The sequence below is a fragment of the Salvelinus sp. IW2-2015 genome, unplaced genomic scaffold (genome assembly GCF_002910315.2).
Source record: "Salvelinus sp. IW2-2015 unplaced genomic scaffold, ASM291031v2 Un_scaffold948, whole genome shotgun sequence".
Lineage (NCBI taxonomy): Eukaryota > Metazoa > Chordata > Actinopteri > Salmoniformes > Salmonidae > Salvelinus > Salvelinus sp. IW2-2015.
Genome location: NW_019942660.1, coordinates 45,062 through 70,744, shown reverse-complemented (window position 1 = coordinate 70,744; position 25,683 = coordinate 45,062). Strand labels below are relative to the sequence as shown.

Genomic DNA, 25,683 nt, shown 5'->3' with positions numbered 1-25,683 from the left:
TCCTGTGTAATGGATTTTGTGGGGCTGTTCAGCGCTGCTGACCCAGTCTTTGTATTAACCCAACAGTCCCTGCTGATGGTATTGAATTAATGTTACTGATCCCAAGCTGATAAACACATCTGTCTACTGTACTGTTGATGTGAGCGTTTACGTGTGTGAGCACGTGTGTGAGCACGTGTGTGAGCTTGTGTGTGAGCTTGTGTGTGCATGCGTCTTAGGAAGAGATGTACTGTTCTCGATGTTTTCTGTGTTTGTGTTCACCTTTGACTCTGAGCTCAACCTGTCACCCAACTGCCATTTTCTATCCTCCCACACCTTTCAAACTGTAAAGAAACTTCCCTCTGTGAAATCAAAAAAACAAAGCACCACCACTTCCAGTGTAACTAACTAATGTGAATCCTGAGTATTGTGTGAGTGTGAATCATTGATAATATTGGGGAGGAGATCATTATCAATATTTCCACCTTGTGAGAGAGAGAGAAGYCTACCGATTGAGAAAGAAAGAGAGAGGGAAGGAGGGAGAGAGAAATGTGTCTTAACGCCAAGCCAAGAGAGAAGCAATAAAATACAAGATGGAAACACTTTATTCTTTAGTCTCTTTATTCAAATAGATAATATTATGAATTTTTACAATGGGTGGGTCTAATCCTGAATGCTGATTGGTTTAAACCGCATTCCAGCCGGTGTCTATTCCACAAGTTACCATCGGCTAAATCTATGACGTTAATAAGGCTATTTACTCTGTTTTGTCTGACCTCGCAATGCACTGTCTCATCAGCCCAGCCAGACACTTTAAGAACTTGATCTCCACAGCAGAGATKTGTGTCCACCTTACGGTCTGTCTGACATTTGCAACATTGCAACATTGCAACAAATATTCAAATTCAATCTCCAGCTGTCCCATAGTGATGAACGTGTCGGGAGTAGACAGACAGGTAGGCAGCGTTTCTCAGCCAGTCGAAGTCATGAATCAACTGGCATAATTTGTATGGATATATACAAAGAAATATACAATTGCAGCTGGTTTGCAGTCTTTCCAGCTTCAGTTTGAAGTGATTGTGTTAGCTGTGTTGTTGGCTAGCTCCTCTGAATAACAGTGTCCTGACAAGTGAGCACATTTTCTATGCCAGGTGAAATCACGCCTCCTTAGCTCATTGTTATGGATGTATCCAAATAAATGTCCCTAGAAAACAGTTTAAAAATATGCAGGTGTGGCTACTTTGCTGTTATTCTGGCTGCACTTTTTGACGTGACTAAGTTAGCCATAGTTGTTTAGCTAGCAAGCAAGGCATAAGAACGTTGCCAGCCAGTATGGCAATGGAACATTTAGAACAAACGACTGGGTCGCGTCCATAGATACAGAACAACAAGACTGAACGACTGGGTTGTGTCTCTGGCAACCGAACCGATAGAACGAGCAACCAGTTGGCTTGGGTAGCAACTCCAGACTTGTGTCGGGACAATATCTTATTGAAGGATGAAGCGGAATGAATAAATTAAAGAAAATATCTCAATCATTATTTGAATATGTTGGTCACCCGTTGTATAAGAGTGATAATGMCCTCGAAGCTGGTGTTTGGAGGACATATTGGCACGGTTGACTGGCCCCTGACACCCGTGCAAATATATCCTCCAAACTCCAGCTTTGAGGGTATTATCACTTAAACAAATATATGTATTTGCAGATACTCTCAAAGCTCAATCACTGACGGTTACTATCAGAGAGTCACACATTCATAGCCTGGTCTCAGATCGGTATGGTCTTGAACCAACTACATGTCATGATTAGTCAGGAGATATGTTTAAAGCACATAAAGATATGATCTGGGACCAGGCTAAAACATTTACATGTACATTTTAGTCATTTAGCAGACACTCATATCCAGAGCAACTGCAGGAGCAATTTGGGTAAAAGCCTTGCTCAAGGACACAACAACAGATGTTTCACCTAGTTTGCAATGTGTAACTCATGATGAAATGTGTAGGATATTATTTTGGAGAATAAAGAGTGCAGCTATGCTTCAGAAGTGTATTCAATCATACAAGTGCTGAATATGAAACAGATACACACAATAAATCACACAATAGATCTGCTGATTTTATTTAGCCATGTACTCAGAAACAATAATTTTTACTTTAAGATATTGGAGTGTGTTCGATCAATGCTAGAAAATTACAAATCGTATTCAATGTATTCAAAGTAGATTAACTTAGATCAGGAAATGAACAATTTAGTAAAATGTTCAAAATGCACATTAACATGAATTATTCACATCCTCTTTAGAAAAATACAGAAAGATACAACGAGATTAGCTCTATAACAGTGTTCAAACTAGGGGAGAACTATACTCCCTTTGGCATTGATTTGACCATGAAATATATGAYGTATAGATGTGGCTCAAGGCTATGTGATGCCAACCTGGACTGTATGATATGTTAMGAATTCCAATTTGTTGTGGCTTACGTTAGCTAGGTGGATAACGTTAGCTAGGCTAGGGGTTAGGGGAAGGATGCTATGYTGTTGCAAAGTAGCTAACATGTAGTAAGTAGTTGCTAATTAACTAAAATGYGAAAGTTGTCAGTGATATGATAGAAACACCTTTGGATAACAGAGTGAGTAGCTGCTAYTCATACTCAYTCAGTGGATATTGAACATGTTTCTGTTTTAGGAAATGATTATGATTATGATCATTATGATTACATTATCAGCAGTGAGGCTTAAGAAATAACCCATTGTATGTTTTCCCCTTGGCAATGAAACCATATAACCCTAGCCTATGAGAGACAGAGGACTTAGCTAGAGCTAATTTTATTAAAGCAATTGTAATTTACATGAACATTTTAGTCATTTAGCAGACACTCTTATACAGAGCAACTGACCGTTAGTGCATTCATCTTAAGATAGCTAGGTGGGACAACCACATATCTCAGTCATAGTAAGTACATTTTTCCTCAATCATCCATCCTCATCCATCAGCAAAGTCAGTGCTAGAAGGGGGAAAAAGGCAAGTGTGAGTGTTAGTTCATGAAAGGCAAGGGTGTTATATTTATATATACAGTACCAGTCTAAAGTTTGGACACACTTACTCATTCAAGGGTTTTTCTTTATTTTTTACAACACAACTGATTGGATCAAATGTATGAAGAATGAAATAAATAAATWAACTTTTAACAAGGCACAACTGTTAATTGAAATGCATTCCAGGTGACTACCTCATGAAGCTGGTTGAGAGAATGCCAAGAGTGTGCCATCAAGGCAAAGGGTGGCTACTTTGAAGAAATTMAAATGTAAAATATATTTCGATTTGTTTAAAAAAAAAWTGGTTACTACATGATTCCCTATATGTTATTTCATAGTTTTGATGTCTTAACTATTATTCTACAATGTAGAAAATAGTAAAAATTAAGAAAAAGCCTGGAAYGAGTAGGTGTGTCCAAACTTGTGACTGGTACTGTGTGTGTATACGTGTATATATATCGGAGAAGGCCCCTGAGGTACAGGACATACTACTGKCTGGGTCACACTGGCCACAGGAGGAATGGATTAAATATGATGAGGGAGATGGTTATGGGGGAAGTGAAGAGAACTGCTAACTAGACTACACATCTCAGGTGGCTGACAAATAATTTGGGGAGTATTATAGTTTTATTTCGGGGAAGTATTTTGTGTTTTTTAAACATTACATGATTGGGGAACTGCCTTGGGCCAACCGGCCACACACACACACACACACACAGGGGTGGTGCATTCTCTTTCACAGAGAGGGAAGAGTTGAGGGGAACCAATGGGAAGCCAGGCAGCGGAAGGCGGTGTGACGAGAGGAGGAGAAGGAGGAAGGCGGAGTAGAAGGGAGGTGGAGTGGAAGAGGAGCAAAGTGACCTCTGTTGGTTACATCTTGGTAGTGCAGGTCAGGTCCTAATAGAAGAGGAGATATCAGAAGTGTCAGAAGGAACATAAGATATGATTCTGTGACTATRTGAMTGAATCCATTCCTAAGAAATAATAACAAGAAAGTAGCTCATAAAGTCCGCTCCACTCACCAGAGCATACTCATAGATGATGGGTACGTCTGAGGCCCCATGCAGTCGGAGGCTGTGWAGCACCGCRTCGTGGATCGTAGTGAACACACAGCTCTTAGGGATGGACTCAGAGAAGAAGCCTGCACTCRATAACTGCTCCACCACACAGACTGGAGGAAAGACAAACCAGGTTAGACAATACACACGTGAACCACARACACACACACAGACAACACAAGCTAAGGCCAGAGTGACGAGCCTGAATTACCACACATACCAGTGGCGGTAGGGGCCGTTTAAGAAGAGGGATGGCGATTATTTTTTTATGAGCATGGCCTTACAGTATTTCTATTACAGCATATTGGATGACGGTCATTCATATTCCATTCACCCAGCGAAACGTAACATCGATAGTTTTAGGCTACTACATGATACTCAAATGTTTCCTATACCCATCATGGGGTTGATACAACCTAGCATATGAATGAACGTTTACAATGTAGGTGCACAGGTTGAGAGAAATTTTAGTAAACAAGGTAAAAGACATTCTATACCGCCTTACACACTCTTTCCAGCGTCTAGCTGATCTGGAGCGTAATCATTAGTCCAACAGTTGCAAATGATAGTTTTTATTGGACAAATTCAGTTATGTTTACAATTGGCTCATTCATCCTCCCTCCTCTTCTCTTTAACTATTCCCCAGGTCGTTGCTGTAAATGAGAATGTGTTCTCAGTCAACAAAGCTGGTAAAATTTTATACATCAAATAAATGTTTCTCTGTTTGCTTCCGTTTAAGAAACATTTTTCAACAGAATTGGTGGAATGAATACAACCCCTGATCAAAAGCAAACACGTTTAAATTTCTTATCAGCCACATACAAACAGCATGATCTCTTTTGATCGTTGTATAATTCCTTTTCGCATCTACGCGCTTTCCTCCTCTCACCTTTTCCCTTCGCATGTGGACTTCAGTAACAACACATCAGCTATCTAAAACCAGGCGATAAAATCTTTCCAAGCCAAACCTTAATATAATAACCACTAACCTCTACACACAGCCTACATGCACTGCTAGCTAGCTGTAGCTGTAGCTTTCAGTACTACCTTCATTCTCTGGACAACATGTCAGTTCATACTGCAAGAACTCTGATAGGTTGGAGGATGTCCTCCGGAAGTTGTCATAATTACTGTGTACGTCAATGGAAAGGGTGAGAACCACATGCCTCCTAGGTTTTGTATTGAAGTCAATGTACCCAGAGGAGGACGGAAACTACGGTGCTACGCTACAGAGTGCTGTTGAATATACTGTAGACCTTCATTGCAAAACATTGTGKTTTAATAAATGATTTGGTGACGTGAATATATTTAGTATAGTTTATGTTATATGTTTGACTATTTTTTTTCGCAGAATTTCACTGAAGAGGATAGTCCTCCCCTTCCTCCTCTGAGTAGCCTCCACTGACACATACTCACCTTGGCATCCAGTTAAATAAATGTCAATGTCGATCTTTCTGTAGTTTAGGAATATCTGCAAAAAAAGAAAGTGAGAGACAGAGAAGGTCAAAAAAGAAGTCCATGTTTCTCTCAGGGACTGTTTTTGTTACACCGTTTGTTACACAATTTGATTTATCTTGTTTTTCTCTTCCATCCCTSTTCATTTCCACCTCCTCTTTCTATCTGTGCCTCTTTTATGTACATAGGGTACAAATATAATTTAGGCCTGCCAACTCACAGAACACAAGACCTTTGTTTGTTTTGAGCTCAAGGCCACACAGGAGAACGACTGCAAACTATGTTACATAAGAGACTAATAAGAGACTAAACTAATAATAACACATTTCTGAAAACATCTGTTAACCTAACCTATTTCTCTCTCTCTCTCACTTTCCTTGTCTCCTCTCTATCCCTTTGGCACTCAAACCCCACTCCTTCATCACCATTGTTCAAAGCACACACACTCATACGTTTTTCAGCGTCTTCACAGTGGCCGTGTCAGCAAAGTTGGTTGTGGATAGGTCCAGGATGATGGTGTGTGTGTCGTTGACGGAGCTCCTCCCCATCTCTCCTTCTCCTCCGGTACTGGACGTCTGGGTTATGTGATCATCGCCATGAATACCAGTTTTAGAGTCCTGGTCGAACCCGTTACCTTGCTGCTCAAAGGCCCAGTTCACCTTAGATTGACAGAGAGACAGAGTTTCAATCTTTACTCTGCTCTGATAAAATACACATTTCAAAAGCATTATGGGCTAGCCTAGGTGCACCTGGAGGTTGCACCTAGGTAGATTTATGCGATAGATTTATGCGGTAGATTTATGTAAACTGAAAAGATTTCGATATGGAGCCACCCTAGATTTGGCCCATGGGGGAACGTGGCAGCAATTTTTTAAAATAGCCAAATACGATAACACTATTTTACAATTCAGAAGGTCTATTTTGAGAAAAACACCGATTTATCTAGCATGAAAAAAATTAGATATGGAGCCACCATAGACTTGGACTTCGTAACATTGCAATAATCTGAAACTTTCTGTCCAAAATTGATGCAGGAAAATGAATCCATGCATTTGTCACTTCTAGGTTAGACTACTGCAATGCTCTACTTCCGATAACCCAGATAAAGCACAAAATAAACCTCAGTTAGTGCTTAAACGGCAGCAAGAATCTAGACTGGAACCCCAAAATTGTATCATATTACCCCAGTGCTAGCCTCTCTACACTGGCTTCCTGTTAAGGCTAGGGCTGATTTCAAGGTTTTACTGCTAACCTACAAAGCAATACATGGGCTTGCTCCTACCTATCTTTACGATTTGGTCCTGCTKWACATACCTACACGTACGCTACAGTCACAAGACGCAGGCCTCCTTACTGTCCCTAGAATTTCTAAGCAAACAGCTGGAGGCAGGACTTTCTCCTATAGAGCTCCATTTTTATGAAAGTGTCTGCCTATCCATGTGAGAGAAGCAGACTCGGTGTCGACCTTTTAGTCTTTATTTAAGACTAATTTCTTCAGTAGGTCTAGTTTGCCCCAGGAGTGTGAAGGTGAAYGGAAAGGCACTGGAGCAACGAACCGCCCTTGCTGTCTCTGCTTGGCCGGTTTCCCTCTCTCCACTGGGATTCTCTGCCTCAAACCCTATTACAKAGTCACTGGCATAGTGATGCTCTTCCATGCCATCAGTAGGAGGGGTGCGTCACTTGAGTGGGTTGAGTCACAGACGTGATCTTCTTGTCCTGGTTGACGCCCCCCTCTTGGGTTYGTTCCGTGGGGGAGATCTTCGTGGGCTATCCTCGGTCTTGTCTCAGGATAGTAAGTTGGTGACCAGAAGACCACTGGCCACCCCTCATAGCCTGGTTCCTCTCTAGGTTTCGGCCTTTCTAGGGAGTTTTTCCTTAAACACCGTGCTTCTACACCTGCATTGCTTGCTGTTTGGGGTTTTAGGCTGGGTTTCTGTACAACACTTTGTGACATCAGCTGATGTAAGGGCTCTATACATACATGTGATTGATTGATTGGACCCTGGGGGCTGTGGCGGCCATCTTACAAAAAGGCCACTGTCAGTAATACAATGTTAGATAAACACACCAAATTTGGCACAGAGGAAGATGCATGTACCCTGAAAAGATTTAGATATAGACCCATCATAGATCTGGCCCTTGGATCGTGACAGACATTTTACTAAAAGGTTGCAGACTGTACCACTACTTTACTAACCTTTAATCTACAAAAAGTTATTGCCTATACTTCTTTTATGTATTTTTGGCCTATACTTTTTGCCCTGGATCACCTGAAAACCAAAAACTGTATCAGTAACACAGTATATTACAGTAGGCCAAATTGTAGAATAAATACATTTTCTGAGATGAATGCAGTGGAGGTGAGTTAAAACACACACATAAAACCACCCTCGGCCAAACACAGAATAATATTTTGGATTACTGGTTAAGACGTTTGGTCCCGGAGCGGGAGACCGGGGTTCACGTCCTACCACATGAGGTATTTAACAAATGGCCACTAAAGCTACTTTGGAAAAATATCCCAGCCAATGAGGTGGAATAGTGAACTATTATCTCAGGTTGTGTTTCAGTCAGAAATGTGCCTGTCGAGCAAAATATTTGAATTTCAACCAGTTTTTCTAATTCCAGCTGATTATAATGGACTGCAATTGGAAGAAATTAAAGTCTATAACAGAGCTTAGTCTGACATGGATTTTGCTGGTAACTGTTGATATGAGACTGCATCAGGTAAAGGTGTATTTCAGGCACACTCAGGGACATCTAAAATCATCATTMAAAAATAATGACTGGGTCAGTGGAGCCATACACAGAATAGAAAGAGATGAGTACAGCATCAAAGCCATGACACTAACCAGCTAATTTACTAGTGGCTACTAATCAAAATAAACTCMTGGCCTTGGACCTGCCCTGAATCTCTGTATTCAAGTGTATGCTGCACATCAACCAATGCTGTATATCAACCAATGGCAGGCATGTTACAAAAATGTTAGGAGATGCACACAAGGGTCTCTTCACTATAACATACAGTATAACATCTAGCCTAATTGGGGTCTAATGCATTTTGTAAGACGGCTGCCACAAAGATACAGGGAGCTACATTACCCTCGAGCATACTCAGTCCATGTTTATGCGTGCGGACAAGCAGACTCACACACACCGCCCCCCACACACACCCCCATGCACACACATACCAGAATGGGTCCAACCATATTGTCAGGTTTTGGCCAGGACTGTTCAGGTTTTGGTCACTAGATGTCCCCATTGCACCTTTTTTGTACCTTTTGTTTTTTCCTTGCTCTAATTATTGTTTGCACCTGTGTGTCGTTCCCTTGTTAGTATTTAAACCCTGTGTGTTCCTCAGTTCTTTGCTCAGTGTTTGTATGTTAGCACCCAGCCCCAGCCTTGTTGTGAACATATTTCTCTTATTGGATTTTCCAGAGGTTCTCTGGTTTAGTGCTTGTGTATTTTTGAGTAGTCTTTTGAGGTTTGTTTTTCCCTGCTGTTTTTACCACTTTGTGGAGTTTCTTTGTATTTTGGAGGATATCCATTTTGTGCCTCTTGGCTTTATTTTTGGACGTGGTGGATTTATATTCTTTGCCTGAAGATCTTGTCCTTTTATTAAACCACCATTTCTAGTACTGCTGAGTCTGCCTCATCTTCTGGGTTCTGCCGACTATTAGTGACTGTTTCTCTCACCGGGTCCTGACACATATGACACTGGTCAGGAATAGAAGGGTCCAAGACACTTGCCACCAGCCCAAGCCACCCGGGCCGACAAGCCCATCGACCGCCACAAGAGTGACCAGTAGAACAGCGAGATTGCACAGCCAGCCTGTCAATAATTTAACTCCCCAGCACTATTTCMTTCCCACCTTTTTTWTAAATTCCCACGGGAAAGGTTTAGAAACAAATGTCAAAGATGAAACATCAAAAACACAAATATTCATACATATACACACAGACAAAGCACAGCCTCCATAGAATAATCTCATAATAATAATAATGTAGAACTCTTTATATACAATATAGCTGGGTTGCCCCACCTGCATGCCCCTAGGAATCTACCTATATGGCACCTTCTGTAAGTGTATCTAAAAAAAGGCCTTCGGTACTGTAACATTTTATTACCGACAGTGGCCATTTGTAAGATGGCCACCATGGCCCCCAGGTGCCAAATGTGTGGTGGCTCCATATGTAAATATTTTCAAACTACATAAATCTACCTCTGGGCCAGATTTGGTGTGTTTCTCTCAAAACAATCTGTTTAAAATGTAAAATATTGTTGCCATATGCTGCCATTTTGAAAAATGACTGCCACACCCCCAGGGGCCGACTCTGGTGTGGCTCCATATCTGAATCTTTTCAGGGTACATACATCTACACAATTGTTTTGCTTAAATGCCTACTATACTGTAATACATCACACTACACACCTGTCCATTGATGGGTCGGTCAACTAGGGCAATGGCTGTCTGGTTCAATTTCAGGTCTGGGGAACCTTTCTCTTCATCCCCCTTGTCCTCTGGATGGACTGTATTGTTGGGTAGGCATCCATTCACACCATTCTGGGAAGGGAAGAGAAATAAGGTCACTAACAGTGCAAGTTTTGTGTGTGTGTTAATCCTACACTACCATTCAAAAGTTTGGGGTCACTTTGTTGTTGAAAGAAAAGCCAATATTTTGACCATACAAATAACATCAAATTGATCAGAAATACAGTGTAGACATTGTTCATGTTGTAAATGACTATTGTAGCTGTAAACGACTGATTTTTAATGGAATATCTACATAGGCGCACAGAGGCCCATTATCAGCAACCATCACTCCTGTGTTCCATTGGCACGTTGTGTTAGCTAATCCAAGTTCATCATTTTAAAAAGCTAATTGATTATTAGAAAACCCTTTTGCAATTATGTTAGCACAGCTGAAAACTGTTTGTCCTGATTAAAGAAGCAATAAAACTGTCCTTCTTTAGATTAGTTGAGTATCTGGAGCATCAGCATTTGTGGGTTCGATTACAGGCTCAAAATTGCCAGAAACAAAGACCTTTCTTCTGAAACTCGTCAGTCTATTCTTGTTCTGAGAAATGAAGGCTATTCCATGCGAGAAACAGCCTAGAAACTAACTTCATTAAATAGTACCCGCAAAACACCAGTCTCAACGTCAACAGTGAAGAGGCGACTCCGGGATGCTGACCTTCTAGGCAGAGTTCCTCTGTCCAGTGTCTGTGTTCTTTTGCCCATCTTTAATCTTTTATTTTTATTGGCCAGTCTGAGATATGGATTTTTCATTGCAACTCTGCAAAGAATTGGTCCAACCATATCAGGTTGGTCCCATTGTCAGCATCCCGGAGTCGCCTCTTCACTGTTGACGTTGAGACCGGTGTTTTGCGGGTACTATTTAATGAAGCTGCCAGTTGAGGACTTGTGAGGTGTCTTTTTCTCAAACTAGACACTCTAATGTACTTGTCCACTTCTTTCAAAAACAAGGACATTTCTAAGTCAATTCAAATCAAATGTATTCATGTAGCCCTTCGTACATCAGCTGATATCTCAAAGTGCTGTACAGAAACCCAGCCTAAAACCCAAACAGCAAGCGATGCAGGTGTAGAAGCAAGTGACCCCAACCATTTGAACAGTGGTGTGTTGGACGTGTGTGTATAATACCTTTTTTGCCTCTTTTTTAGCTTTGTTTTTTTCTTTCTTGTCTTTCCTCTTTTCTTCAGTCTCTCTTTTCTTCTTTTTCATCAGCAGCATTCCAATGTCAATTCCACTCTGTGTAAGAAAATGAAACGATGCGCTTGAGATAATGAGAGAAAGCAATTCAGAGAAAGAGGGCTATTGAGAGAATGACACACAAACACTAGTGATGCGTGGGTCAGCTTTTTGTTCATCCGCACACACCCACAATTGCTAATAAAACATGTTCAACGACAGGGGTGTGTCAGGTAATATTTGTGCTATTTTCACAGTGGAAATTATAAGCGCAATACCTTCTCCGAGCAAGCCTTTCTAATCGATCTGGCTCGGGGATCCTGAAAGGATATTGACCTCATCCCATCAGTCGAGGATGCCTGGTTGTTCTTTAAAAGTAATTTCCTTACTATCTTAAATAAGCATGCCCCTTTCAAAAAATGTAAAACTAAGAACAGATATAGCCCTTGGTTCACTCCAGACCTGACTGCCCTCAACCAACACAAAAACATCCTGTGGCGGACTGCAATAGCATCGAATAGTCCCCGCGATATGCAAATGTTCAGGGAAGTCAGGAACCAATACACGCAATCAGTCAGGAAAGCAAAGGCTAGCATTTTCAAACAGAAACTTGCATCCTGTAGCTTTAACTCCAAAAAGTTCTGGGACACTAAAGTCCATGGAGAACAAGAGCACCTCCTCCCAGCTGCCCACTGCACTGTGCATAGGTAACACTATCACCACCGATAAATCCACGATAATCAAGAATTTCAATAAGCATTTCTCTACGGCTGGCAATGCTTTCCTCCTGGTTACCCCTGCACCGGCCAACATCTCTGCACCCCCCCGCAGCTACATGCCCAAGCCTAAACAGCATCTCCTTCACCCACATAGCAGATGTTCTGAAAGAGCTGAAAAACCTGGATCAGTACAAATCAGCTGGGCTAGTTAATCTGGACCCTCTCTTTCTAAAATTATCCGCCGCCATTGTTGCAACCCCTATTACCAGTCTGTTCAACCTCTTTCATATCGTCCGAGATCCCTAAAGATTGGAAAGCTGCCGCGGTCATCCCCCTCTTCAAAGGGGGTGACACTCTAGACCCAAACTGTTATAGACCTATATCCATCCTGCCCTGCCTTTCTAAAGTCTTCGAAAGCCATGTTAATTAACAGATCACTGACCATTTCGAATCCCACTGTACCTTCTCCTCTGTGCAATCCGGTTTCAGAGCTGGTCACGGGTGCACCTCAGCACGCTGAAGATACTAAACGATATAACTCCCATCAATAAAAGATTGTACTGTGTAGCCGTCTTCATCGACCTGACCCAGGCTTTCGACTCTGTCAATCACCGTATTCTTATCGGCAGACTCAACAGCCTGGTTCACCCACTACTTCTCAGAGTTCAGTGTGTCAAATCGGAGGGACTGTTGTCCGGACCTTTGACAGTCTCTATGGGGTACCACAGGGTTCAATTCTCGGGCCAACTCTTTTCTCTGTATTTATTAATGATGTCGCCCTCGCTACATATTCGTTGCCAGACCCCCTGGCTCCAGGTCATCTATAAGTCTTTGCTAGGTAAAGCTCCGCCTTATCTCAGCTCACTGGTCACCATAACATCCACCCGTAGCACGCGTTCCAGCAGGTATATCTCACTGGTCATCCCCAAAGCCAACACCTCTTTGGCCGCCTTTCCTTCCCGTTCTCTGCTGCCAATGACTGGAACGAATTGCAAAAATCGCTGAAGCTGGAGACTTATAGTTCCCTCACTAACTGTAAACATCAGCTATCCCAGCAGCTAACCGATCGCTGCAGCTGTACATAGCCCATCTGTAAATAGCCCACCCAATCTACCTACCTCATCCCCATATACATTTTATGAACTTTTCTGCTCTTTTGCACACCAGTATTTCTACTTGCACATTATCATCTGCACTTCTGTCACTCCAGTGTTAATTTGCTAAATTGTAATTACTTGCTACCATGGCCTATTTATTGCCTTACCTCCTCACGCCATTTGCACACACTATATATAGACTTTCTATTTTCTATTGTGTTATTGACTGTACGCATGTTTATTCAATGTGTAACTCTGTTTGTTGTTTGTGTCGCACTGCTTTGCTTTATCCTGGCCAGGTCGCAGTTGTAAATGAGAACTTGTTCTCAACTAGCCTACCTGGTTAAATAAAGGTGAAATAAAAAAACTCAATCCTATAGAACATTTGTGAGCAGAACTGAAAAAGCATGTGCGTGTCACGTTCCTGACCTGTTTTCTCTTGTTTTGTATTTATTTAGTATGGTCAGGGCGTGAGTTGGGTGGGTTGTCTATGTGTTGTTTTCTATGTTGGGGTTTTGTGCGTTCGGCCTGGTATGATTCTCAATCAGAGGTAGCTGTCAATCGTTGTCCCTGATTGAGAATCATACTTAGGCAGCCGGGGTTCACGTGTGTGTTTGTGGGTGTTAGTCTTTCGTGTCAGTATTCGTGCCACACGGGACTGTTTTCGGTTGGATTCTATTTGTTAATTTGTTTCATTGTAGTGTTCAGTTAAGTTTATAATAAATTATGGACACTTTCCATTCTGTCCGATCCCTACACCTCCTCTTCAGACGAAGAGGAGGAAATCTGCCATTACAGTGCGGGCAAGGAGGCCTACACACCTGACTCAGTTACACCAGCTCTGTCAGGTGGAATGGGCCAATATTCACGCAACTTATTGTGAGAAGCTTGTGGAAGTCTACCTGAAACGTTTGACGCAAGTTAAACAATTTAAAGGCAATGCTACAAACTAATGAGTGTATGTAAACTTCTGACCCACTGGGAATGTGATGAAAGAAATAAAAGCTGAAATAAATAATTCTCTCTACTATTATTCTGACATTTCACATTCTTAAAATAAAGTGGTGATCCTAACTGACCTAAGACAGAGAATTTTTACTAGGATTAAATGTCAGGAATTGTGAAAACTGAGTTTAAATGTATTGGCCAAGGTTTTTGTAACTTCCGACTTCAACTGTATATCAGGGGGTGCCGGTACAGAGTCAATGTTCGGGGCACCGGTTAGTTGAGGTAGTAAGTACAAGTAGGTAGAGTTAATAAAGTGACATAGATGACAACAGAGAGTGGCAGTGGTGTGGAGATGGGGAGGGGGGGAAATGCGAATCGTCTGGGTAGCCATTGACTGATCTCAGAAGTCTTATGGTTGGGGTAGAACTGTTTAGAATCCTCTTGGACATAGACTTGGAACTCCGGTAGCGTTTGCCGTGTGGTCGCAGGGAGAACAGTCTATGATTAGGGTGGCTGAGTCTTTGACAATTTTAGGGCCTTCCTCTGACAACACCTGGTATAGAGGTCAAGGTTGGCAAGAAGCTTGGTCCCAGGGATGTACTGTGCTGTACACACTACCCTCGGTCGTGCTTTGAGGTCGGAGGCTGAGCAGTTGCAATACCAGGCATGATGCAACCAGTCAGGATGCTCTCGATGGTGCAGGTGCGATCTGACGACCCACGCAAAAACTTTTTAGTCTCCTCGAGGGGGAATAGGTTTTGTCGTGCCCGCTTCACAGCTGTTATGGTATGCTTGGACCATGTTAGTTTGTTGGTGATGTGAACACCAAGGAACTTGAAGCTCTCAACCTGCTCCACTACAACCCTGTCAATGAGAATGGGGGTGTCGCGTCCTCTTTTTCGTGTAGTCCACAATCATCTCCTTTGTCTTAAGTGTGCATTTAACTCATTTAGCAGACATTCTTATCCAGAGTGACTTACAGGATCAATAGGGTTCCATGCCTTGCTCATGAGCACATCGTAAGATTTTTTACCAAGTTTGATCTGGGATTCAAACCAGCAAACTTTTGATTACTTGCCTCACCTCTTAAGCACTAGGATACTTGCTTATGGTCTGTATATAATATCAAGACCCTGGATGATTCATATCGATGTGCTCTACCGTCTCTATGAACGAAAATAACTTCTGGACATCAGAACTGGGATTACTCAACACGAACTGGAAGAATCTTTTCCTTTAACGATGAGAAAGATATAATACTCTCCCGGGAACAGGCCCAGATCCCCGTCATTGCGTGATGAAAAAACGGAGAAAAGAGGACGCAGATCGGGCTGCCTTTTTGAGAATCCGTAGGCGAGCGAGTAAACTCCCACTGCCATCAACTACTTGCTAACATGCAATCATTGGAAAATGAAATTGATGACCTACGTTTCAATTTCTACCAATGGGACATACCCCAAGCCATAAGACTATTGAACAATTAATCAAATGGCCACCGGACTATTACATTGACTCCCCCCCTCATTTGTTTGTACAGCTGCTGCGCTGTTAATTATCTATGCATAGTCACTTCACCCCTACCTACACGACAATTGACCTCTAACCTGGACCCCCGCACACTGACTTGGTACTGGTACCCCTGTATATCGCTCATTATGTTAGTTATCTGTGTTACTTTTATTATTTTTTTACTTTAGTTTATATTGGTAAATATTTTATTATAATTTTCATTATAATTTTCATATTTCATCATCAAATCATTTTCTTTAGAATTGTTTTAAGTATGTTAAAATGCAGATTTTCTGTGTTTGATGGTGTGGGTGTATACCTTCTCCTGCAGTGCATCCAGGTATAGCTGAGCGTTGGTATAGTACATTGTGTGGAGGAACGGAAGATAGTGATACCTGGTATCTCTTTTGCCTGTGGGACAAACCAACACACAAACAGGGGACTTCAATAGATGGTCACTAAAACTGTTTAAAACCACTGTTGAATAACCCACTCACACCCACCTAATCATATTACAGTTCTGTTTTTTGCTGGTTTTATTTCAAAAGTATGTGATGATTACCAAAACTCTAAGTACAAAGCTCCAAACTGGTAACACTTGTAACATGGACAGTCTTGCATTCAAAACCCTTCATTGTGCATTAATTTTGTTTGTTCACCACACAACCACTGAAATCGTTGCATGCCTCATCCATGAGGTGGTACGCTCATGGGATGGCAATCATAAATCTTTCACCTGTATTGTAATGATGTATTGTATTTACAGTAATGTATTGTACTTATGTATTGTAGTAGTCCTGTACATGGATCAGTTTGTAAGAGCATGGCACTAGACACAGAGTTCACACACCAGAGTACTGGGTGATTCCGACTGTGTCACATACCAAAAATGTTGTCACTTGGACAAAAGTGTCTGCTAAGTAATTGGCATATTTAGAGTACTGTATTGGCCAAACACAATGTAAAGCAGTGGAACTCTGCATTTTATTGTGAAAGGCAATTACTTTATATGACCATGTGTGCAATGTCGAAACATGTCATTTCCTAGATGAAAACACTGATAAGTTTGGGGAAAAAGGGACTGTATGATTTTGTGTTGTAGTTGTCAGTTGAAAATGTACTTAGAGTTTTTGAAACAACTACCTTTTTGATGATCTGTTTTGAGTTTTGTACTAAAAGTTGTGAAATGTACCGCATGCTGTGAAAATTGCACCTAAGCGATACAAAAAACCTGTAAACTGTTCCGACTCACCTCCTCATATGTGTCGTGTATCCAGGTAGAGCTCCAGTCCCAGAATCAGCCCAGGATAGAGTACCGCGGCCTGGGAGAGAGAGAGCGCGCGAGAGAGAGACGGATGTTATCTACTTATGAAGAAAGAGGAAGAAAGAGTCGCGACCAGTAGGGTCCCCCAAAAATATAAAATACTAGTACAGATTTTTGTATGGGACATAATATAACATTTATGTATGGGACAATATATAACATTATTGTATGGGACAAATATACAATAATAATTTATGTAGGTAAATATATAAATTTTTTGTATGGACAATATATACCATTTATTGTATGGACAATATATACAATTTTTGTATGGGACAATATATAACATTATGTATGGACAATATATAACATTTATGTATGGGACAATATATACAATTTTTGTATGGGACAATATATAACATTTATGTATGGGACAATATATAACATTTTTGAGAAAGATATTTACTGGTTTCTTTTCTTTTCGGTAAGAGATTAAAATGTAATGAAGGTTATTTTTTGATGTAAAAATGTAAATGTACCGATTTTAAGGTTGTATCATCATATTTGGGGTGGGGTCGCGAGAAATTATTGCGCAAAAAAATGGGGTCCCCGCTGAAAAACTTTGAATACCACTGTTTTAGAAGGTAAATCTCTCTTTTATATTATCTCTCTATTACTCTCTCTTATAACAAAACAAAGCAAACAAACACGTGAGCTCATGCACACACACACATACACACTTTTAAAATTGTATAAACTGCCTTAATTTTGCTGGGCCCCTGGAAGAGTAGCTGCTGCCGAGGCAGCTAATGGGGATCCATAATAAATACAAATAAAATACACTCAGACTCACAGTTGTGTTCTGAAGATGACAGTGAGCATAGCGAAGCCGATGGATGCAGCCAGGCCGAGGTCCAGGTTCAGCAAGATAGTACACACCAGAGTTACCAACCACACCAGCTAGGGGACAGCAGAGACACAGGTAATCAATATGGGGAATACCCAGGAATCAGGGTTTCCCAAACCCCATTTGAGTCATATACGTTAATCTCAAGTTAGGATGCATGTTTTAGTGTATAGATGTGTTGCTCACCACTCGGACTCACAAGTGGTGCGGCGGTCTAAGGCACTACATTTCAGTATACAAGGTGTCACTATAGACCCTGGTTCAAATCCAGGCTAAATCACATCCGGCTGGGTTTGGGAGTCCATATACGTTAATCTCAAGTTAGGATGCATGTTTTAGTGTATAGATGTGTTGCTCACCACTCGGACTCACGAGTGGTGCGGCGGTCTAAGGCACTACATTTCAGTATACAAGGCGTCACTATAGACCCTATTTCGAATCCAGGCTAAATCACATCTGGCTGGGGTTGGAAGTCCAGCCGGACACACAATTGGCCCAGCGTCGCCAGGGTAAGCCGTCAATGTAAATAAGAATTTGATCTTAACTGACTTGTCTAGTTAAATAAAGGTAACAATAATAATAAAAGTTCTCACCAGGTCGACCTTACTGCTCTTCCAGAGTTCAGGAATGTCTTTAAACTGCATAAAAAGGCCTCTCAGGTTCACAAGCACTATACAGGCCAGGACAGCCTAGGGGACACACAAACACTCATCAGATCAGTGGTGTTATCTTTGTTTGGCTGGCGTGGAGGTGATGGAGAGATAGATACCTTGGGTAGCTCCTCAAACAGTGTCCCCAGTTGCAGAATGAAGATTAGCACAAGTACTGAAGAAACCAGCCCCACAACCTGACAAAATGTACAAACACACACATCAGTTAGTGTGTACGTTTGCGTAAATATTAGCAACTGTAGATGCGTGTATGTGCATGCATGAGTGTATGTCTGTGTGTGTTACCTGTGTCTTGCCCCCAGTGCTATCCTGGAGGAGGGTACGGGGCGGAGAAGCAGCAACAACGTGGCATTGAAAGAATCCTCCCACTATGTTACTGAGACCAATAGCCACCATCTCCTGGAAAGAGAGAAAGAAGACCAAGAGAGTGAAAGAGAGGGGGGAGATTAGAGGAATGCAGAGGCTCAATTACATTGGGGTTTATTTACTTGTGGCCACCCCCAGTAAATAAGTCATAGTGCTTATTCAGTGGTATATTCAGTATTTGGTGTACTTCTCCTTTACACTTGACTGAGCAGAGCGTGTCGGCAATTAAACATTCAGGACCAGAGCTCTAAGCTGGTGCAGACACTGTGTGTTCCCTTCCTGTCTCACTCCTTCAGAGCAAAGCAACCCCAAAGCACATGCCTCTGTTGGTTCTGCTGGCATGCCAGTGTGTGTGTGTGTGTGTGTGTGTGTGTGTGTGTGTTGTGTGTGTGTGTGTGTGTGTGTTGTGTGTGTGAGTGGGGTGTGTGTGTGTGTGTGGTGTGTGTGTGTGTGTGTGTGTGTGTGTGTTGTGTTGTGTTGTGTGTGTGTGTGTGTGTGTGTGTCCCACCTGGTTGCTGCCACAGTGTAGCCGTGTTTTGTCCGAAGATTTTGCCCAAGGAGATGTTAACGGCATATCCCACTATGCCAACTGCGATGCATCACCAACTATCGAACCCCACAGACTAATTGTCAGTGACCTGGAGCTGAAATCTAAGGATAGAGAGGAAAGGGAGATGGGAGAAGACAGGAGTGGAGAGAAAGGGAGAAGAAGGAGAGGGAAGATCAAGTAGACAGGGGAGGAAGGGATAGAAGATAATTATGTGGTTCAAAGACACTGTAAAAAATGTATCTCATTGATTACTGCCTCATCCAGACCCCTCCTTGCCCAAACATCCCTTGACTCTTTCTGCTGGTAACAAGTGTTGAACATGTACACAAACAAATAATTACATTGGGGTTTAATTGTGTATCAATGCACAGGCTGTTATGATGCTCAAAGTAACCTAAATGATAAACAAAGTGATAAAGACCAATAGGCTACCTGAGGTAAAGCATTGTTATGGAGAAAATGATTTGATACTTGAAAGAATGAAATGATCAATTTACACAGTGACAATGATCAAGCTTATGAATACTGTCTCCTCCATTCAGAAAAGCTGCCTACAACAGCTGATATTGAGCAGTAGCAGTAGCCACTTTGTACTGTAGCTTTTGTCTTTGGCAGTCCTGAAATCTGAAGACCATGCAGAATCAGCTAAAACACATGTCCAAAACTGCCTTAGCAAATCTTGATGAAACAGGTTGACATTTAAGGCTGTTGATAATTGTTTCACTGTCAACACACTTCTCTGCTCACTGTATCTGTGTTTCCTTATCTGACTTTGACATTTTTATCTATTCGCCTTATGTAGCCCRGCCCACTCGACCCAGTTCCATTCGAACGCGATTGTGTTTGTGTTTCCCTTTCACAACTTCTGTCAACGCTAGCGAATTACCTCAGAGTGGTAGCCAGCTAATAATGAAAAAACACGCATCATTAACACATCTTAACAAATTAACAAAAACAAAACATTTAGGAACACACACAAATGGCTCTTCTATCTCAAGCTATCCATCTTGTACATGTGGTGTCCTCCTCTGACAGCTGTGTGCCTCTTTTTGTAAAGGTTGGAGTTGTTCATTTGACCTTCCTGTCGTGTAGCAGATCACGGATTGTGAAGCTCCGGTCAGCCATGACGTCATCACCTGGACAGAGGTACTCCAGGAACCCAGAATCCGATGTTATATATTTGTCGCTACATATACCTCCATATGCTGAGGAGATGAACATCAATGGCCACCAGGTACTTGATAGTGTTCTGGGCGTAGTAAATCTGAATGACTCTCCCCTTGAATCCAGATTCTTGCACTTCTGTAAAGCAGTTTCTGAGCAGTCAATAATGCAGGTTGTTCCTGGGTGGTGGTCCTTAAAATATTGTTGCATTGTAGCACGGATGGTCTACCTTTGCAGCCATGGAATGTACTCCCTCAGATTCTTTTCCATCATGTCAATCCAATAACTAATCACTCGACTGACAACACTCTGGGAAACACCAAACCTCCCTGCTAGGTACTGCTGCAGCAAGTTGAGCTTCAGCGTCATCAGTGTCATCAGGAGTTGGTCTGTCAAGTCCAACTGAAAGCTGCCTTTGTAGAGGGATAGAAGATGTTCCTCCAGGGTAGAAAAGGCAGCAAGAGACACGCCTGTATGCAGTCGACAGAGTGCTTCGTTCCTCAGCAGGGTTTTGGAGAGAGGTGCTGCTGGGCACTGTGTCCCTGCCTCACAGGTGGTGGGCTTTACATGATCATCTGAGCTGTAGTTGTGATCACTTAGAGACGGGTCTTCCCATTGGGTTTGGGCATCCTTCTCGGAAGGCATATACATTCGTTCTATCTGTGTTGGCCAATTCCCATTTTCAATTTGGTGACACTTGAGCCTGTTGTGTCATCTGTTAAGAAACCAGTATGGCTTGTTAAWCAAGTCAATGGACAATTAATAACAAAACCGTACAATAATACACCATACTGCATGGACGCTCCTAATAATATTTAATAATCATAATAATTAAAACTTCTTAGGGCCAGCCGGACACTTGTCGACATCTTCCGGTGAAATTGGAGGGYGCACAATTCAAATAAAAATTCGTAAAAATTATGGATATTAAACATCTAGGTACATACAAGTGCCCGAAATCTGTTAACTTCATAATGCAGTTAGATTAACAAGGATTTAAGCTTTTAACCGATGTAAGATACTTGTATGTACCAAAATGTTTAATATCCATAATATTTTTTATTATTTATTTGAATTGCGTGCCCTCCGATTTCACCAGAAGTTGTCGACAGGTGTCCCGCTAGCGGGACTCCTATCCCAGAGAGGTTTTAATTAATTAAAAGCTGAAATTCTTGTTAATCTAACTGCATTGTCTGATTTACAATAGACTTTACAGCGAAAGCATGCCATGCGATTGTTTGAGGACGGTGCCCCACATCAAAATATTTTTCAACCAGCACAGGCTTTGTAAAATCACAAATAGCAATTAAATATTCACTTACTTTTGAACATCTTCCTCTGATTTGCAATCCCAAGGGTCCCAGCTACAACATGCATAGTCGTTTTGTTAGATTAAAATCTTCTTTATATCCCAAAGAATCTGTTTAGTTGACACCGGCGATTTGAGTAATCCACTCGTTCAACGTGCAGAGAAAGGAATCAAAAAAGCTACTGCTAAACTTTGTTAAAACAAGTCAAACTACATTTCTACTAAATCCTCAGGTACCCTAWAATGTAATTAAACTATAATATTTCATACAGAAAGAAGTATGTTCAATAGAAAAGTAAAATTAGCAAGTGCACGTCCTCTTCGTCGCGAGCTCACAGACTGATTTCCAACTCTGACTCCCAGTACTAAAACTCAACATTCTTCCTCATTTAGGAAGAAACAAGCCTGAAACCTTGAACAAAGACTGTTGACATCTAGTGGAAGCCATAGGAATTGCAATATGGGAGCTGGAATTGCATAGGACCCATAGCTTTCATTGAAATAGCATTCGCTCTCAAAAAGAAAAAGAGTTTTAATTACATATAAAATGTGAGTTTTTATTATTGAGTTGTAGAGGAAAAAAATGCGTATATTGTGAGACTGTGCTTAGATACAAATGTARRAGGGAGACACAAAATGAGAGCAGGAAAACTGCTCAAGCGTTTGGCTCGGGTGTTGGTCAGGCAGTCATTACCTGTCACAGATGATTGCCTGACCAACACCCGATGCTTCTTCATGAGTGGAGCATCGTAGCCAAGCCATTTTTGGGGGTAAGGATGCTCCACTGTAGGCTTCTTGTCAAAGAAGTGGTAGGAGCCCACAAAGGGATGTTTTGGTGATTTCTTTAGGTTCAAACGCTTTGAGCCAAAACCGCAGTCTCCGCRTCTTTAGGAGGTGGATGCAGGTCGTATGGGGCTCCACAGGTACATTCAGATCGACGTAGAGGTTGGTGTTCAAAACATTGCTGTTGTGAAAACTGCCTCTTCATCCAATTATTGAGACAGCCTCGTACTGAACATGTAATGCTTGTCATGTTGACCAATTTTATGATTCTGTGCGGTTCTGTCAGTGTAAAACTATCAAGCTCTCAACTAAAAGTACCACTTTTGCATGTGCCAGTGTCGCACCAATGTTGCCGGAAATAGAAACACAGTTGCAACTAACTCGCGATCACTGTGACGTTCCAGAACACGGCGAATAGGATGACCCAATGAACTCCACCATATCACCTTCCCCTATCTTCCCTCTCCCTCTCCTCTTCTCCTGTGGATTCAACTGATCTTAGAACACCCCACCCATCCACAAACAAACACTAACGCACAAACCCACACTCATAAACACTCACCCTTTGGGGATCTGTCCGATGACGGCCACTTTGTATTGGGTGCGCAGTTTGCAGTAGTAAGAGATAAGTGTTGCTCCTATGATCTGTAACACACACATAGACACACATAAGTTACCATGCTCACAAAAACACAACATCGCCTGTCCTGTTGTGTACATGTGCATTTTTGAGTAAATCATTATTTCAGACCTTTGTGGCTTTGCTGTGTTTGGATTCCATGCACAAATACAGGCCGATTATTTAACATAACTAATCACTTCACCATATTTTAATGGATCAATGTGACTGACTAGGCACACACACACATGCACACAGAGAGACACATACACCCCTCTTGATGAAATTACAAAATGATGTGAAAATATGGAACATTAAACTGAAAATAAGATCAACCACATTCTGGCCTTACTCTCCTATCAGCCATGGGGACAGGTTGCCCTCTAGTGGACGTGTCGTTCAAGAGACCAAAAGAGAGAGACAGGAATGAGGAGCAAAAGACTAGAGGATGATTGTATGACAAATAAACGGAAACACACAGAGAGGTGTTAGGTGTAGAGCAGGGTTTCCCAAACTTGGTCCACAWGTTTGTTTTTGCCCTAGCACTACACAGCTGATTCAAATAACCGAGGTTGGTTAACCCTGGTGTAGAGGACTTACCGTTATGAGTTCTATGGGAACAGGCACAGGCATTTTCTTCTCATAGTAAATGTTGAGTTCTTTGACCGTTATGAGGACCGCCAAGGCCACTAGAGTTACCACCACGGCCGCAACGTTAGTCTCTGGCAGATGTCTACAGATATCTATTAGGAGCTAGAGAGAGAGAGAAGGGAGAGAGAGAGAGGAGGGAATAGAGAGAGAGAGGAGAGAATAGAGAGGGAGAGAGAGAGTGTTTCTGCATACATGCAGTAGTTGGAAAACATTTACAACTTTTGCACGTGTGAATCATCTGTTTCTGTGTGTGGRTGTGTTGTGTGCACTCACATAGACYTGAGACAGCGGTCCGGAGAAGCGTCCAGTGCGGATCCCAAAGAGGCTTGCGAGTTGGGAAAGTACCACCTGTATACCTGCTCCTGTCATGTAACCACGTACCAGGGGATCGGACAGGAACGTCACCACAAAACCAAACCGAATCATGCCCAGCAGAAACAGAAAGATCCCACTCAGTAAAGTGGTGCTGGCTGCTATCTGTACTCTGAGGGCATCGCGGGCTGCTACATCTAGAACTTCAGTCCCATTGGTTCCATTTAGAGTCATGAAGTTACTGTTTGGGGCCAGCCTCTCTGTCGTGGTGCCTATCATGATGCTGGTCACAGCAAATGTGCCTGAGGGAACACACACACACATTACACACACAAGATMATATTAGTGAATTAATTAGCATATTCCTTTGACCAAATKATATTAAAACATTCAAATTCTCTCTCTCTCCTTCCCCCCTTCCACACTCTGTCTTGCCTACGGAGATGTGTTTGGAGGTGCCAAAGATGCAGTACATGAGTACAGGGTAGAAGGAAGTGTAGAGGCCATACACTGGGGGCACMGAGGCCAGGAGAGCATAGGCCAAACCTGGGGAAACATTACAGAAATGTCAGTCTTCATAGTCTTCACAAGATAGATAGTTATCATATAGTATTCTCAGCCCAAAGAGATGCAACACTAACTTGAGATCAACTTGTGTAAATCAGGCTTTCACAGACCTCAAGCATTGGTATCAATAAAAGATTCACATGTGGTTACATGCAGTGACTTAAAGTAACTAAGTACTCAGTGGTGTAAAGTACTACTTAAGTAATTTATTTGGGTAGGCCTAACTGTACTTTAATATTTCTATTTGTCACAACTTTTACATTTACTCAACTACATTCCTAAAGAAAATAATGTACTTTTTAAACATTTTCCTTCACCCCCAAAAGAACTGGTTAMATTTTGAATGCTTAGCAGGACATGAAAACGGTCCAATTTATTCACTTATCAAGAGAACATCCTTGGTCATCCCTACTGCCTCAAGTYTGGCGAACTCACTAAACACAAATGCTTCATTTGTAAATAATGTCARATTGTTGGAGATTTTTTTATGCTGCTGTCTGGTTGGCTTAATATAAGCATTTAACTTTACTTCTACTCAAGTATAACAATTGGTACTTTTTGAACTTACAGTAAGTACATTTTAAAATAAATACTTTAGACTTTTACTCAAGTAGTACTTTAYTGGTTAACTTTCACTTTTACTTGAGTMATTYTCTATACATTTTGGTCAGGTTCGACAATTTAATACTTTTCCCACCATGTGTTGTTGATTTCAAGTTAGGATTGGGCCCTGTTTGTGTGTTCAAACAGTAGAGGTGGTACAGACCCATAGGCAGGTGCATGATGCCAACGCTTATGCCAGATATGAGGTCTCCCAGTGCGTCTTGTCTCAATGAGTAACGAGGCAGCCATGACAGGATAGGTACAAAGCTCAGCACAGAACGCTTCAGCTTGGGCACTGAACACCTGAGACCAGGGGGAAGAGTTGGAGTGGTGGAGAGGTGGAGAAGTGGAGAAAAGAATAATACATTTTTGTTATCCATTTGTGGACAACGGATATG

The 25,683-nt window shown here is 41.8% G+C and overlaps 1 pseudogene; it reads right to left on the bottom strand.

Moving 5' to 3' along the window:
* Positions 1 to 3,321: 3,321 nt before the first annotated feature.
* LOC112069249 (solute carrier family 26 member 6-like) overlaps positions 3,322 to 25,683 on the bottom strand; it is a 29,467-nt pseudogene continuing 7,105 nt past the window's right edge.